Source organism: Phoenix dactylifera, unplaced genomic scaffold (assembly GCF_009389715.1).
Source record: "Phoenix dactylifera cultivar Barhee BC4 unplaced genomic scaffold, palm_55x_up_171113_PBpolish2nd_filt_p 002705F, whole genome shotgun sequence".
Taxonomy (NCBI): Eukaryota; Viridiplantae; Streptophyta; class Magnoliopsida; order Arecales; family Arecaceae; genus Phoenix; species Phoenix dactylifera.
Window position 1 is genome coordinate 6,133 of NW_024069846.1, and position 15,268 is coordinate 21,400.

Below are 15,268 nucleotides of genomic sequence, written 5' to 3' on the forward strand. Positions count from 1 at the left end.
TCTCTTAGCGGAACCGGGCTAGCGGGTTAACGGGTTTGGATCTTACCCGTTAATGAAGTCCGTCTTCAACTGCTAACGGACTCGGTGTAATGCCGCGGTCTTCACGACGGTGGTTGCAGGACGGAGGCAGAGGCCCGGTTGCGGCTCCGTAGATGGTGGTGCCAGGGTAGTCGAGCATGGGTTTCCGGCGGGCAGCGACTTCTTCCGACAATCGATCGCGGGACCGACGGTGGTAGAACCGTGGAAATCATGGCACAGTGGGTTTTCGTGGGGCGCGATGATCTCCGGCGGCGAACCAGCGGCACGGCAGTGTCGTGAGGGGAGACGGCGGTGGGTGTGGGCACAACGACAGGGAAGGGCCAACCACGAAGGGGCTGTTCTTTTTTTTTGTTTCTGGTGAGGTCCAAGAGAGGGGATCTTCCCCTTCTGGCGTGAACCAAGAGAGAAAGAGAACTAGATCCCAGGCGTGGGCAGATAACTTAGCTTGTGGCTTTGGCAGCGGGGGCAAAGCCGGCGGCTCTGATACCAAGTTGATGAAGCACAAGTGCGGGAAAAGAGGAGAAGAAGGAAGAACAAGAGAGGGAGAAGGAAGAAGAGGTTATAGAGACGCAGGAGAATAGAGGAGGAGAGGAAGAGAAGAGAAGAAGGAGAGGGAAAAGAAAGATGAGAGGAAAACGTAGAGGAGAAATTTCAATTCACTTCATTAAAACCCTAATCATTGAAATAGTTCCTTATATATAGGGCCCAAATACACAATTTGCATAAATCCCCTTATACAAAAATAAATCCTAATAAGCTCACGAATAACACAAATAAGCCCTAAAATGCAAACAAGCCCAGAAATAACATAAAACAAATATGAAAAATAAAATGGTGGACTAAGCGGGGACATAATCAGCTCCGATGTCCCCCATCACCATCCCCATTAGAACTGATTCCCTTCAAAGTTTTGCCCAAAATTCCAATTCGCAGGAACAACATTATCAGACTCCACCTTCCTCCCATCACTTGCAGTCACTTGGAACGACAAACTCTGACCTACCAACTTCTGATCAGTCTGCCAGTTCTCGCCCCAATTCCTCGTCATCGGTATCCAGCCCGTGTTCGAGCCCTTGACCGACACCGCGGTCACGTCTCCAGCACCCGCGACGTTGTAGACTAACACAAGGATCGCATTGGGGTTGCCCTTCATCTCAAACCTCATCCCTCCTTTCTTGACGCACGGCACCCTCCGGTACTGCACCGGGATGATCCCTGCATGGTAGTCCTTCACCAGCTTGACGAACATCGGCATGGAGAGATCGAAGTGCTTGCGGGGTGCGTTGCACCAGCCACCGTTGTCACTGGGCTTCGAGGGATCCGGGGGGCAGAAGTTGGTGGCAGTGATGGTTAATGCTTCCCGGGACACACCACTGTGGGTCGTTGTAGCACTGGATTTCATAGCACGCTCCACACGTGAGACCATTGTTGAAGAGGGCTGTGCTTAGAGCTGCCGTCTCGAGGCCGTACCCTTGCTTGATGAGATCGCCATATCCGCACGCTCCTTCTGTTTGAGTGGAACGGAAGGAATCAGAGATGTTTTCAAAGGCAAATTAAGCACGTTGCAAGATGTCATCATCTGTTATTAAACTAGGACACTAGCTATATCTCTGATGCTGTTAGGCCCAAAAAAAAATGAAAAGCTAGTATTGCCAAATTCCATCTTGAAACTGGTCGTGGCACGGAGTTAGGACCAGTGTGCAAGTGCATTCCAGTCGCATGATGCTGCTATCTTGATTGCATGTAATCCATGATGACACAATGCATGCTAGCTAGCTGATCATTTGTTGCATGAAGCATCAAACAAGCGAATGAAAATCTATTCCAAGATTGTTAGAGCAAGAGCCAAGGACATATCAAGCTAGTCACGAATGAAAAATCATTATACAAGGATCTCGATTCTAAACTCTTTATAATCTTGCATATCTTGCATACCAAGTTAAAAAATATTTTGCAGATCTTTTGATAAAAAAATATATTGATCAAGTCCTCCGTTCTTTTTCGAGGAAAGACTCTCAAAACCACATATCAGCGAATCTTAATTGCAAAGAAACAATCCTATATATACTGCTACTAAACAAATGGTAATAAAGAAAATGGCTCTAACAAAAGAATAAATACAAAGAAAAATAGTTTGTGAGTGAAGACGTTATTATTTTCCTAATGATAGAAAAGATCAATATACTTACTCATGGTCTCTCCTCCACTCATGTCTCCATAGAAAGTGGCAGTTCCGGTTTCCCATCCACTGCCTTGGGCCATGGCTCCGAAGGCCATGAGCAAGGCAGTAGCTGCAATGCAAACGATGGCAATAGCAATTTTTGCCATCTCCGCTCTCTTGCTATCAGTTGATCAGAGCAGCCAAACCAGATGCTATTTATAGGAGAAAAAACATCTTTAATTGTAAAGAACTAATGTGACGAGAGGATCCAAAGAATTTAGTATGAACTCCGCAATGGATGTTGCCAATTTGAAAATCTTTCAGTAGCAAAAAGATTTATTACTGATTTAGTGACCGGGATCCATTGCACTCGATCGGGGCTGGCGGAATATTTTGAAGAAATTAAAATGCCGTGCAATTTTTTATGTCATTCAAATCGCACCAATTTGGGCCATTCAAGAGGAAAGTGAAGTGCTGCAAATGAGTTTATAGTAAGGTTGATTTAATTCTAGCAACAGTTAAAACAAGAAAGAGAAAAATAAGAACTTAAATGAAGAATATCCAATTAGCATTGCACGCCTAAAATTGGACGTCCAGATGGTGTAGTGAACCTGCAACATCGAGTCCATTTATGGCTACCAATTCACACGTATCAAACCGGCCGGCCCTGGCATCATTCCGAGGACATTGGGCCTGGGACAAGGCCTTGTGTGGTAAATGTTTAGCACTGCTGCATGATTAACATAACAAAAAAAAAAAAAAAACTGAAACAAAGTTTAGGTGATTAGTAGAGTTACATATATTCGGATCGCATTTAGGTAGATTTTACTATTACTTACACTGATCCAGATCTACTTCAAGTTTTGAAATCAAGTTCTGCATCTGCCACCAACTTTAAAGAAGTCTCATAAAACTCGTTCTTAAGGCGTCCACCCTAAGCAAGGGAGGACACCAATTCAGGTAATTTTTGATGGTTCGCCATACTCGTTTAACAAATGGATAATGAAAGAATTAGTGAGTGGTTATTTCCTAGGGAGCGTCATATCAGTAAGAACCAGGGCTTGCAGGCCATCCTTTCCTAGCTAAATTTTCTTTGGTTCCTAGCCTATGTCTTAGGACGAGCCATAAAATTTTTTTTACATTTTCCGGACCATTTACCTTCCCAAGAGCTTTGTAGTATAGCCATAAGAGTGCTCTATTGTTTAGGGACGCATAAAAAAATTTGACAGAGAATTCTCTAGAGTTGGAGAGTTTCCATACAAAGTCATTGGATTATTTTTGGATCGTGGGGCCAGCTGACTTGATTCTCCCAATTTTGTCTTCTCTAACATTGCGAGGCCACGGAGACTACTCTTTTCACAGCTCAGAGAGAGAAGAAATAGGCAACTCGCCTGGCCTGAAATCTTCCCACAATTAATTGATTCCCCCATTTTGGTGCATTAGGAGAAAATACCAGTCTATAGGATTATTGCGTGATTGGTAACTTTTTTAAGTTTTTTTTAAAACTTGAAATGTAGAATCCAAATGTAGCAAATATATTTAGTTATCTTGTTTCTGTTTTTATATTTTTAAATAACTTTTATTATTTAAAAAATTAAAGTGAAAAATTTTTTACCAAAAGAGGGCAAATCAATGACTAAAATGGAGTGTTTACAAAAAAGATTCGCAAGAAGTTGTGAGCATTTGACGCATTGTAGAGGTAATTAGATAATTTTTATATGTTTATATATTAATTAAGGAAAAAAAATTCATCCTCATAGTCAAGAGCCCATTCCTATTTCATAGCCATATAAGCCAGCTGTCACATGTTGGCACTTTTCATTAGCCAGGATTAGGATTTGGATAGACCATTATATAATGTAATATTGTTGCTTAATCAAAGAAAAATGTTGTTGGAAGGTTAACTATTATATTTTTTTCCCCTTTGAATAAAGATGGTTGAATCAAAGTGACCAAAGATGGTTGTTTGTCAAGTTTCTGTCCTTTTGTGTTACTGTGAAATCTTACATGTTGCATCATTCTTTGTAAAATATTTTAATTGCCTTATATTTCTCTTCTAAACAGAAAAAGGCAAGAAAATCCTCACCAAGTGTGCACAAAAAAAAAAAAAAAAAAATCAAATTAAACATTACATTAACCTTGAGCAATATCTCATTTACCTAGAGCAATTTTTCCTAAAGCCAAAAGAAAAAGAACCATGGCTACCGGAGAAAAATAAAGACATAGTAATGTTACTTCTTGATCTTGTTCTCCTATTTTTGTATGTTGTTTATAGAAATGAAAATGAACTAGCATATAGGGCCATACAATAAATCGTTCAAGCCTAACCATGATGCTTCTCTAGTGGTAAATGTCGGATAACTTTGGCCTAAGCTAGAAGCCATTTGCATCTTTATTTGCCTAGACTAGCTCAAGTAAGAATGTACAATTGAAAAAATTCAATCAAGAAATAATGATGCCGCCAACTTCTTTTTCTTATTCGTTAATCAAATAGGATATCATTCACCCCAGCAACAATAATCTCTACCATCTACTCAAACAATTAATTAACAAGCAAAATAATCAAACAATCCACAAATAAGAGGCAACACATTTTTGTAATGTAGAAAATTCTCCAATGTGAAGAAAAAAATTCATTGGACCTAGTCCAACCAAAAACTTCCATTATTTCGAATAATGGAATTAGAATAATTCTTCTTAGTTTCAACTAGAGACCGCATAAACATCAACAAGATTTAATCTTAGCTCATACAACAACATTCATTACCAATAAGATGGATATTGAACTAAAGCTTGCTCTCAAAGTGCCAATGATCAATGCATTCTGCTGTTCAATGAAAGTTCAAAAAGCCTGGGAAAGTTTCTTTTACACTTCAGACAGATTGAAGGTCTTTCAATTTTTTATTTTTCTTCTATATGTTTTTAGTTCATGATATTATGCCAAAGTTTGTATTGCATGATTTCTTCTATAAATTTGGAGGATTAATTTGACGTTCAGATGGAGCACAACCTAATGGTCTCGTCATTTTATATGTTCATTAAAAATTTTTTGTGCATAACAAGTAATTATCATGCAAAATGATATATATGAGAATGATGCACGACTTATGCTTGCACAGAAAATGGAGGACAGAGTTAAAAGAATTTGCAGCTTTGACAGAGACGTAGATATTGAAGTAAGGGTGTGCTCCCTTAAATTTTGTTTTGTTGGTCAAACCCTTGAAGTTTAAAAATTTTAAGCATTGCTTTATAGCAAAAATAAAATTTATATAAGTGAAGTACTGATGAATAAAACTAATGTTGACATTTTCTTATGCCACGAACACTTTCTAGTTTGGTTACCCAACAAATATAAAGTTCCACAACATTGCAAAAATATAGTTAGCAAATAACAAATAGCATTTATTAAAAACTTTTCTAGCAAAAGCTCAACTATCCAAAGCTCTGCAGATAAAAATTGTACTGCCTTGAACAACACCAAATGAGACCTTAATCATTTCTGCATATAAAAGTTTTCCATAGAAGTTATTGTATGAGGATTATCTAATTGATCAACTTATAGCAATAGATTTAATTATGGGAGGTGTATTGTATAGAGGACAATGTGATGGAAAGATATACATGCTATTAATTTGTAGTTTAGAATCATGTATCTTTATCAAAGGTATAAAGGTTGATTATATACGATATTGTTGTTAAACTTTGGATATCAGCAAAATTTTTTGGTATTTCCTTCTCCACTTACTTATATCTTCGCTTTCCACAGGTTCATACTCTCCTATGAAAGTGAATGATCCAAATTTTGCAAATGAGAAAAAAACACCTCCACTTAAATGGAAATGATAATTAACGATTGCTAGGCCATTTAATGGTTGCAATTGCAAGTCAATGACCCATTGTCTAATTTTTGTGGTAAACCATTGGTCAAAGAAAAAAAAAAATCACTAGAAACTCGATGAAATTCATTAAATATTAGATTATAAACCATATATTTTTACATCACAAAAATATCACCCAACCTTCTATTCACTAAGCTGGACTATGTGTCATTGTACTTTAATCATTCCATATTTTTAACATTTAAACATTGATATTCATTCATATAAATGGAAAATTTTGATGTTCTCTCTATTAATAAATAGTTTTGAAATGGTTTAGATTAAGTGGTTTCAAAGTTTTGATCCTCTCACTACTTCATGGTTTGAGCCAAGTCTTCCTCGACCTCGGGTCCTACCTAATGACGTCCCGACCAAGCTCGGGATGCCCCACTGTGTCGACCGCGGGCCAAGTTTTCCTCGACCTCGGGTCCTACCTAATGACATTCCGACCGAGCTCAGAAAGCCCTGCTGTGTCGACCGCGAGCCAAGTCTTCCTCGACCTCGGGTCTTACCTAATGACGTCTCGACCAAGCTCGGGACGTCCCGCTGTGTCGACCGCGAGCCAAGTCTCCCACGACCTCGGGTCCTACCTAATGACGTCCCGACCGAGCTTGGGATATCCCGCTGTATCGACCGCGAGCCAAAGCTCTCTCGACCTCGGGTACTACCGAACGAAAATGGGAGCTATAGTCCGAGACACCTAAGGCAGATGCTATGGATCGAAGGAGATCCAAACCTGTAAAAGCTCACGATCCGAACAAACGAATAACAAGTCGACCTCCGCCCGCACGACAGCTAGATCCGAGTTCAGAGACTTAGTAAAATTCTACAAGAGCGCCGAAATTAAGCTCAAAAGTGAATGACGCGCTAAGTCCTACTCAAATAGTCAAAGACAAAGGTTCGTTGAAAGCACAAGCAGAAACAAGTCCAAAGACACAACAAAATTGAAGAAAGCTGAAGTTTTATTAATAAAAAGTCGTAAGGCTAAGTACAAAATATTGGTTCTGAGGCCGACCCACTCGGCCGCACAATGGCTTCAATGGCCGGCCTCGTTTACAAAAAGAAAAGAGGAAGAAAAAGCTAAGTCCTAAGATATCTCCGGGGTGGCGATGATCTCGACGCCGACCTCGGGTTCTTCCACAAGAACCACCTCGAGATCCCCTACAGGAGCAGCCCCGGGATCCTTTGCTGGAGCAGCCTTGAGAGCGTTCACTGTAGCAACCTCGGGTGAAATTTCACAGGCTGCCTCGGGAGCTACCTCGGACTCAGGCTCAACGGGCACAGGGGCAGGGCTGTCCGGAACATCCTCATCTTCAGTGGCCCCGAACAGACGAGGTCGAAGGTTGCTAAAGTCGAGCTTGGGGAAAAACCTCTGCAGCTAGGTCTGAAAATCCTCGAAGCCACGAATAAGCCCATCGACCGCCTCCTCCTCCAGCTGTTCCCGGTACTAGGCCGACTCACAGAAGATCTGCACCGCGTTTCGAGCTTGCTCCAGCGCCTTCTTCTCTCGAGCTTCAGGGTGCTCGATCTTCAGCCTGAGGACCCCCGCCTCATACTTTTGGCCCGCGAGCTCAGAATGGGCGTCGGCCAATCGTGCTTCAGAGGCACGGAGCTCCGACCTGGTCAAAGCATGCGAGGCCTCTTCCTCATCAAGGCGCTCGGCCTTGGATCCAAGCTCGGCCTCAGCAGCCTCCACCCTCGCAGTGGCCTCCATCTGCTTGGCCTCGGCTTCGGCGAGCTTTTTCTTAGTGAGCTCCTACCCCCTCTAACTCTTCCAAGCTAGATCCTGATAGTTAGCCAATGCAGAGTCTAACATATCGATTTCGTGGAGGTGCTGTAACGAAGGAAAGCGATGGTTAGCCGAAGTCAAAAACTTAAAAGGACATGAAAATGAAAGCTCGAGAAAGACTTACTCGGACGGCGGAACAGTAGGCTTGGTCGACAAAATCGCCGATCTCGCCAGCTTCGAGCTCGGCTTGGTTGGCTGGAAGCAACGCGCAGCGAACGACTTCATGAGCGACGTCAATGCTGTGGAGGGCCAAGTCATCCTCGAAGACCAACCACTCGGGGCAGTAGAGCCTCCTCTCAGGGTGATCCCCAACCCCCGACCAGCTTGGGACACCGAACCTTGAAGAGCTCGGTAGAGGGGCATGAGAAGAACTCGGGACCCTGAGGCTGCTCCCGGCTCGAGTCCCGAGCACCGCAGACGAATGACCTTGCGGATTTTAGAAGGGCCCGTGGATAGGCAAGTACGGGCCGATGGTTCCTCTGCGGCCTCGGAGCGAGTTGCGCGCTCGGCAGGGGGAGCCTCTTCCAATCTAGACTCCCCTGCTCTCTTCCGGCTGTTCTTCCGAACGAGCTGGGAGGCCTCAGCCTCAAGATCTTCAACCTCCACCGGAGTAGAGGTCGAAGCCAGCCTAAGCATCTTCTTAGGCATCAGGCGAGCTCCGCCTGCTTCGGCTGCCCTCTTATTGTACCTGGCGAGAAGGGCCTCGTTGCTTGACACCATCCCTGCGATCTCTGAAAAAGGGAGAAAGAAACTCAAGTGTCATACCAACCCTAAAAAGAAACGGAGGAAGAAAAACAGAAAAAATGAAACGAAGAACGATAGAGTGAAGGGAGGAGCAGCACAACCGTCCTTACCCCAGGGCGCACCGAGCTCAGGCAAACGTTTATCAGGGTCTCCTCGCTCAGGAGATCGTTTAGAGAGATATCCCCCTTTAGACCGTGAAAAGCCACAAGGATTTTCTGCTCGCTCATGGTTAGTTCAGTGGTCTTATTATTGGTCTTAAGTATCGGCAAGCCCCACAACGGGTTGAACCCCCACAAATACTTGGAGGAGAAAAAGAAAAATTTCTCCTTCCATCCACGAATAGAGGTAGGAGTACCTCGGAACAACGCCCTCCTCTCCGAAGGGCAAAGTACAGCCATTCTCCATCCGCGAGGTTAGATTTCAACATATAACACCCGCGGAAGATATTTACCGAGGTCGATATCCCGTGAGCAAGGCAAAGAGATAGAAAGCCAATAATTATCCTCCACGAGTTCGGAGCGAGCTGCGCTGGGACGAGATGATACCTCTCTAGGAGCTCATTCACGAACCCGTGCAGGGGGCATCTCAGGCTGGCCCGAAATATTTCCATATACGCTCCAACCCGACCTGGAGGGGACCTAGTAACTCGGTCCCACGGCTCTGCGAACTCAAAGGCAAACTCGCGTGAGAAGGAGAATTGGGTTCGAATCACGCCCGAGCTCCTTCACGAGAAGGAGCCCCAGTAGAAGATGAAGCACCGCCTGACATTTACCCCGCTCACGAAATAAACAAAAAGGAAGAGGAAGAAGGATGAGGAGAACGAAAAAGAAGAAAAAGCCAGCCTCCGAGCGAGCGTGATTGAAGAACCTACCGGTGGTCCTCGTCCAAAACACCGACGGCTAAAAGAATTGCCGGACAGCACTCCAAAATACCTTCAGGAAGACTACACAATGAACGGAGGCAAGGAGAAAACGAAGAAAGGGGGAGATGAAAGCTACGGCGGCCAAATAAAGATTCTAGGGCTGAACTAGGCTTTATATTGATTCCTCCAACGGATAGGATCGATGAGAGCAAGCCGTGTCTATTGCCCAGATCACACCACGTGCCGGCCTCAGAAACCGAACTAGCGTATCAACCTGGATCGTCGCTTTAAAAGCAGAATCGAAGCAGCCATCTCTTCGACTACTGGAGTCTCATCATGAACCCGCAGCTCAAAATTGCCTTGAAAAATAAAAAGTCGTCGCCTCTATTGAAAACACTCAAAAGCGTCATTTCCCCTCCTTTCAAAACGACAAAATAATTTAAAGCCGCCTAATCTCATCAGCATGACAGAAACGGCTACTTCCTTCGCCCGAGCTCAGAGATGGCTCGAACTCGAAAGTTGGGGGGTAGTGTTGGGGGACAAAGTGGATCACCCGGAGCACATGGTCAAAGCATCGAAATCCGGTGGCAAGCGTGACGACGGCAAACATGGTCTCGATAGTCATGACCTCAGTGCGCATGACCTCAATACGCACGACCTCAGCGCGCATGACCTCAGCGCTCACGACCTCGGCATGAACGACCCAGCGCTCACGACCTCGGCATGAGCGACCTCAACATGCACGACCTCGGCATGCCTATCCTCGAAAGGCATGACCTCGGCAGGTATGGTCTCGACTGAGTTAAGCTCGATTGACCTCAAGATCGAGGAAGACCTAGTCAAAGGGAGAAACCGACTCCCACTCCACCGAAAATCAAGCCGACCCCTACATCGTAACGTCCACATGAAGAAGGAGTCATCAAGTCCTCCATATCCGGGATCAAATTCCGCAATCTCTGCCACAACGGCTGTCAACATTTAAATCCTCACAATCTCAACCGATCGCCAGCCATCCTGAAATCTCGCGTCGTCTAAGGTAACCTATTTAATCCGAGATCTGCGCAATCGCAATCAAGGATGAGTAACCGCCACACTCGCTCCTATAAAGAAGGGGAATGCTGGCGAGGTCGGGGATCTATCTCTCTCGACCTTTCTCCCTCTACGAAAACTATCTCTCCATTAAATACCTCAAAATCCTTCTCTGACTTAAGCATCGGAGGGCTTTCGTCGGATCCCCCGGCCCAGGCTTCTTGCAGGTCCGTCGGAGACAGCCGTTCGCCACTGCATCATAGCCGGAGCTCCTCCTGCTCGATCCGCGGTCACCTCCGGGTCCAATTTCTAGCAACATTTACCAACAATTTAGTATGAGACAGTAGAAAAAAGATTTCTTGCCGATTTAGGGTCCGAGTTCCTTGGCACTCGGGGCTGGCGGAATATTTTGAAGGAAATTAAAATGCGGAGCAAGTTTTTATGTCATTCAAATCGCACCACTTTGGGCCATTCAAGAGGAAAGTTGTTGTCTGATTCCTATCTACCTAAAAATATGCTAGACAGATCATTGTTAGAACCGACAAACAAAGTTTAAATTAATTTTACTCTTACCTGTTCTACTCGAAGAATAGTGGTCGTAAGAGGTCGATCTATAGGAAGGCGATTGGAGTTGCATAAAAATTAAAACGTTCACTCGGATTCGAAATCGATTCTTGAATAACAAAAGAAAAACATTACTTCGAGGATGTTTGAATGATTCTCTGGGCTACCAGAGAATATTTTCTACTTGAAATTGACAAAAAGACAGATATTTAAATTCGAAAAATATTTATATATTTAACTAATCAAAGAAAAGCTTTGGCATGAATTAAAATGGATGAAAACAAGAAGATTGAAGCGAACACAAATTGCATAAAGGAAGATTTAATGTATTACATAAAAAGAAAAATTAAAAGATTGCATAAAGAAAACAGAAATTAAACTAAACCTAGAACAAGGATTGCATGAAAGAGAAATGATAGATTTTATAAAAATAAATTGATTATAAAGGTAGAAATGAAGATTGGTAGCTTGATGCTGCCTTTCTTCTGCAAATAAAATAAAGAAAAGAAAGAAATAACAAAAATCAAAGAAAACCTCTCCCTCTCGGTGGAACATAAAATACTAAATTTTTTTCTTTTTCTTTTCTTCCCCAAAATAGAGCTTCCTCTGTTTTTTTCTTTCTCTCTTCTCTCCCAAACCGATGGCCTCCCTTTCCTCCTCTGTTCTTTGGTGTGAGCTCCTCTACCTTGGCCGAGAACCTCCCCCCCTCCCCTCTGCCTGCCTTCTTCCCCTCTTCTTATAGCCCTTGGAGAGCAGTGAATATGGAAGGTGATCTGGGCATTTTCACCGCGTGAAGAATGCGGTTGCCGGGCGGATCGCTCATCTGGAGGACTTTCTTCTTTGGAACATGGATGCGGGATCGCCGAACGCCTGATGCGGAAGGCGCGGATGGCTGGAGACGCGCTGGGGACGCGCGGACGGCTGTGAGGTGCTAGGATCACGAAAGAGGGGAATGCGGATCATTGCTCTTCCCTTTGACGCTGAAGAGACGGATGCAAAGGCAGGGTGAAGCGTGGGATCACGGACGGACGCGCGATCTTTGGGAGGAATTTTCAGGACGGTTGATTGTGGCCGGGTGCTGGAATGGAAGGGAGGAGACACGGAAGAGGCGGACGTGGACTTCCTTCTTCGGGCTATCCTGGGATCATGGCTTGAGATGCTTGGATCACGGAGATGAAGAAACAGGAGGTGTGGGATGCGGTTGGAACGGGCGGCCGTGCTGGCTGGCACGCTGAGATGGAAAGATCTGAGGCGTGCCGGCTGGCACACTGGGACGTGGGCGTTGCAATGCGGACGACGGGCTGATTGCTGAGATGGGGGGGACGTGCCATGCATGGCATGCTGGCTGGTACAGGGATGACGCTGGCTTGTCCCATACATGGGTCAAGTTGGTGCCATACCAGAATCAATGGCTGATACGCTGATGCGCGCGATTGGAGCTGGAATCACAGTTGGGCTGAGACAACAGTGGGATGGCAGCCGGCAGTGACTCGACTCCATCAGGGTGATGGCCGTGGGGATTAAGAGAAGTCAGATGCAGCTGGGACTCGGTTGAACCAGGGCATGGAACGTGGGATGCTTGCACAAATAAAACATTAATAAGTTAATTTTATTTTTAATGATTAGCTAAAATACTAATTAAAATGGTCTGACGATTGCACTTTTGTGCTCTCATCACACCCCTCCAACCAGCTTATTGCTAGTCTCTAGCAATTTAGTGCAGAAATGAGAGTGCAAAAGTATTAATTATTATTATTATATATGTACATTAACTAAGATAAATACTCACTTTCGTTAGAGCATTACGATTGCACTTAGCACGTGCAACAAGCGTTAAACCCCTAGGTTACCCTAATAGACGAGTGTTGTCTCATGAGGATTTGCAGTGAAGTTACCACAAACTTCAATCCCAAAGATTTGTTTTATGAAATGAAAGTCTAATTTTAAGTACATAAGAGGTTTTAATTACTAAGTAGCCCAAATTCTAGGTGAGTATGCAATTTAAGTTGAAGTCATTAAGTTTTCCGTTAGGGAGTTGTAAGACTTATTTATACTTGAGTGCTCAGTGAAGTCTGGATCATGCACAAGCTAAGATTTCGGATCTCCAAAATATCGCTGATGCTAGTAGTTTCCAAGAATTGGTCGGACAAGATCTATTTGCTGATTCAAAATCATCTTATCTGCAGGATTTCGAGAGCTGTGGATGTTTACTTTAATACCTCATGGGCTTTATCTGTAATATTCCAATTTACTCAAATTTTTGCAACGATGGCTTTCACACTATTGTCTTTCTTAAGGTCAAAATACTTTTTTTTTCTTTTTTTTCTTTTTTTTATTTTTATTTTTAAGAAACATGAAAATGTATATATTGTGCACTTTTACTTCTGCAATGATTTCTTCATGTAACGAGCAATTAGTCGACAATTCTCACACCAGTTAGCATGAGGTGTCGGGCATCAAGACTCCCCTATGGACCTATGCTCGGGTTCCTCATCACAAGCCCGCTGACCTTTGACAATAGGTAGCCCTTTTCGATGTACCTAACTAAATCCACTAAATAATAATAATTTTTTTTTTTAGATCAGAAAAAGATGGTTCATCAGGATTCGAGGTTGCTACCATATTCTCAACACAATGTCGAACCTATATCTTAGAAAATGCAGGCCAGATGTGTTGTGAAATTCAAAGCACTAATTAGCTTACAACTCACTAAAAGGAATTTAATAAAAAGAACTCACTTTGCACTACTTCCGACTAGTCATTGGGCTCTTAAATTTTATATACCTTGTGTGTTATAAAGAAATTAGAATTTTTTTTTAAAGATTTTTTTCCAAAAATTTTAACTAATTTTTTTTTATAAAATTCCAAATGCTTAAAAATACCCCCAAACCTAAATCTAACATTGTCCTCAATGTTAAAAAAATTTAAAGCAGTAAGAGGACAGAGAAGAAGTTACCTGATATGGGTGGGTAAATTGAAAATTGGGGCAAAATCCCCAAACCTCCATGTTAGTAATTTATTAATTTTTATTTATTTATTATTTTTTATAATATTTACATGTTGGGTTGCCTCCCAAGAGCGCTAAGTTTTATGTCTTCAGCCAGACAATTCTAACTTAATTAGTATAAACAGGATCTACCAGAAGTGTTTCTTCAACTTCTAGACTCAGATAATCGAGGTATGGTTTGAGGCGATGTCCATTAACTTGAAAAGATCCGCCATCCTTGGTACTGCCTATAATTATCGCACCATGCGGATGCACTTTCTCCACAATGTATGGGCCAGTCCAGCGGGAATTTAAGTTTTCTAGGGAACAGATGTAATCGAGAGTCGTATAAAAGAACTTTATGTCCTGGGGTGAAATTCCTTACGGATGATCATTTTTATCATGCATGATCTTCATGCGATCTTTGTACTTCTTGGCACACTCGTAAGCATCGTTTTTAATTTCTTCAAGCTCATCGAGCTGAAGCTTCCTATGTTCTCCGCTTTGTCAAGATCGAAATTTAAAATGTTTAATAGCCAATAGACCTTGTGCTCTAACTCGACAGGTAAATGGCAGGCCTTGCCACAGTTCTATATGGAGACATTCCAATTGGTGTTTTGTAAGCCGTCTGATATGCCCATAGGTGCGTCTGTTAGCCTAGAGACCAATCCTTTCGAGATGTATTAACAGTTTTTTCAGGATGGTCTTGATTTCGCGATTGGAAATTTCGACTTGTCCACTTGTTTGTGGATGATATGGTGTACTGACCTTGTAATTAATATTGTATTTTCTCTAAGGGCTTTAAAGATTTTATTACAAAATATTTTTCTCCATCACTAATGATAGCACAGGGGTGCCGAAACGAGCAAAGATAGATTCTTTAAGGAACTTGATCACCACTTGTGATCATTGGTCTTACATGCGATAGCCTCAATCCATTTTGATACATAGTCAACTGCCACAAGAATGTACTGGTGCCCAAACGACATACAAAAGACCATAAAATCAATACCCCAAACATCAAGATTTCTATAATTAAGATAGGGTTCAGGGGCATCTCATTCTTTCTCGAAAGTTTTTCTAATCGTTGACATCGATCGCAAGATTTACAATAGTCATGCGCTCTCGAAAAAGTGTGGGCCAATAAAATCCGCACTGCAAAACTTTTGCAGCAGTTTTCTTTCCACTAAAATGACCACCACAAGCATGGTCATGA

The 15,268-nt window shown here is 42.9% G+C and overlaps 1 pseudogene; it reads right to left on the reverse strand.

The window, feature by feature from the left end:
• Positions 1–914: 914 nt before the first annotated feature.
• Positions 915–2,691, reverse strand: LOC103723873 (annotated as a pseudogene).
• Positions 2,692–15,268: the final 12,577 nt, after the last annotated feature.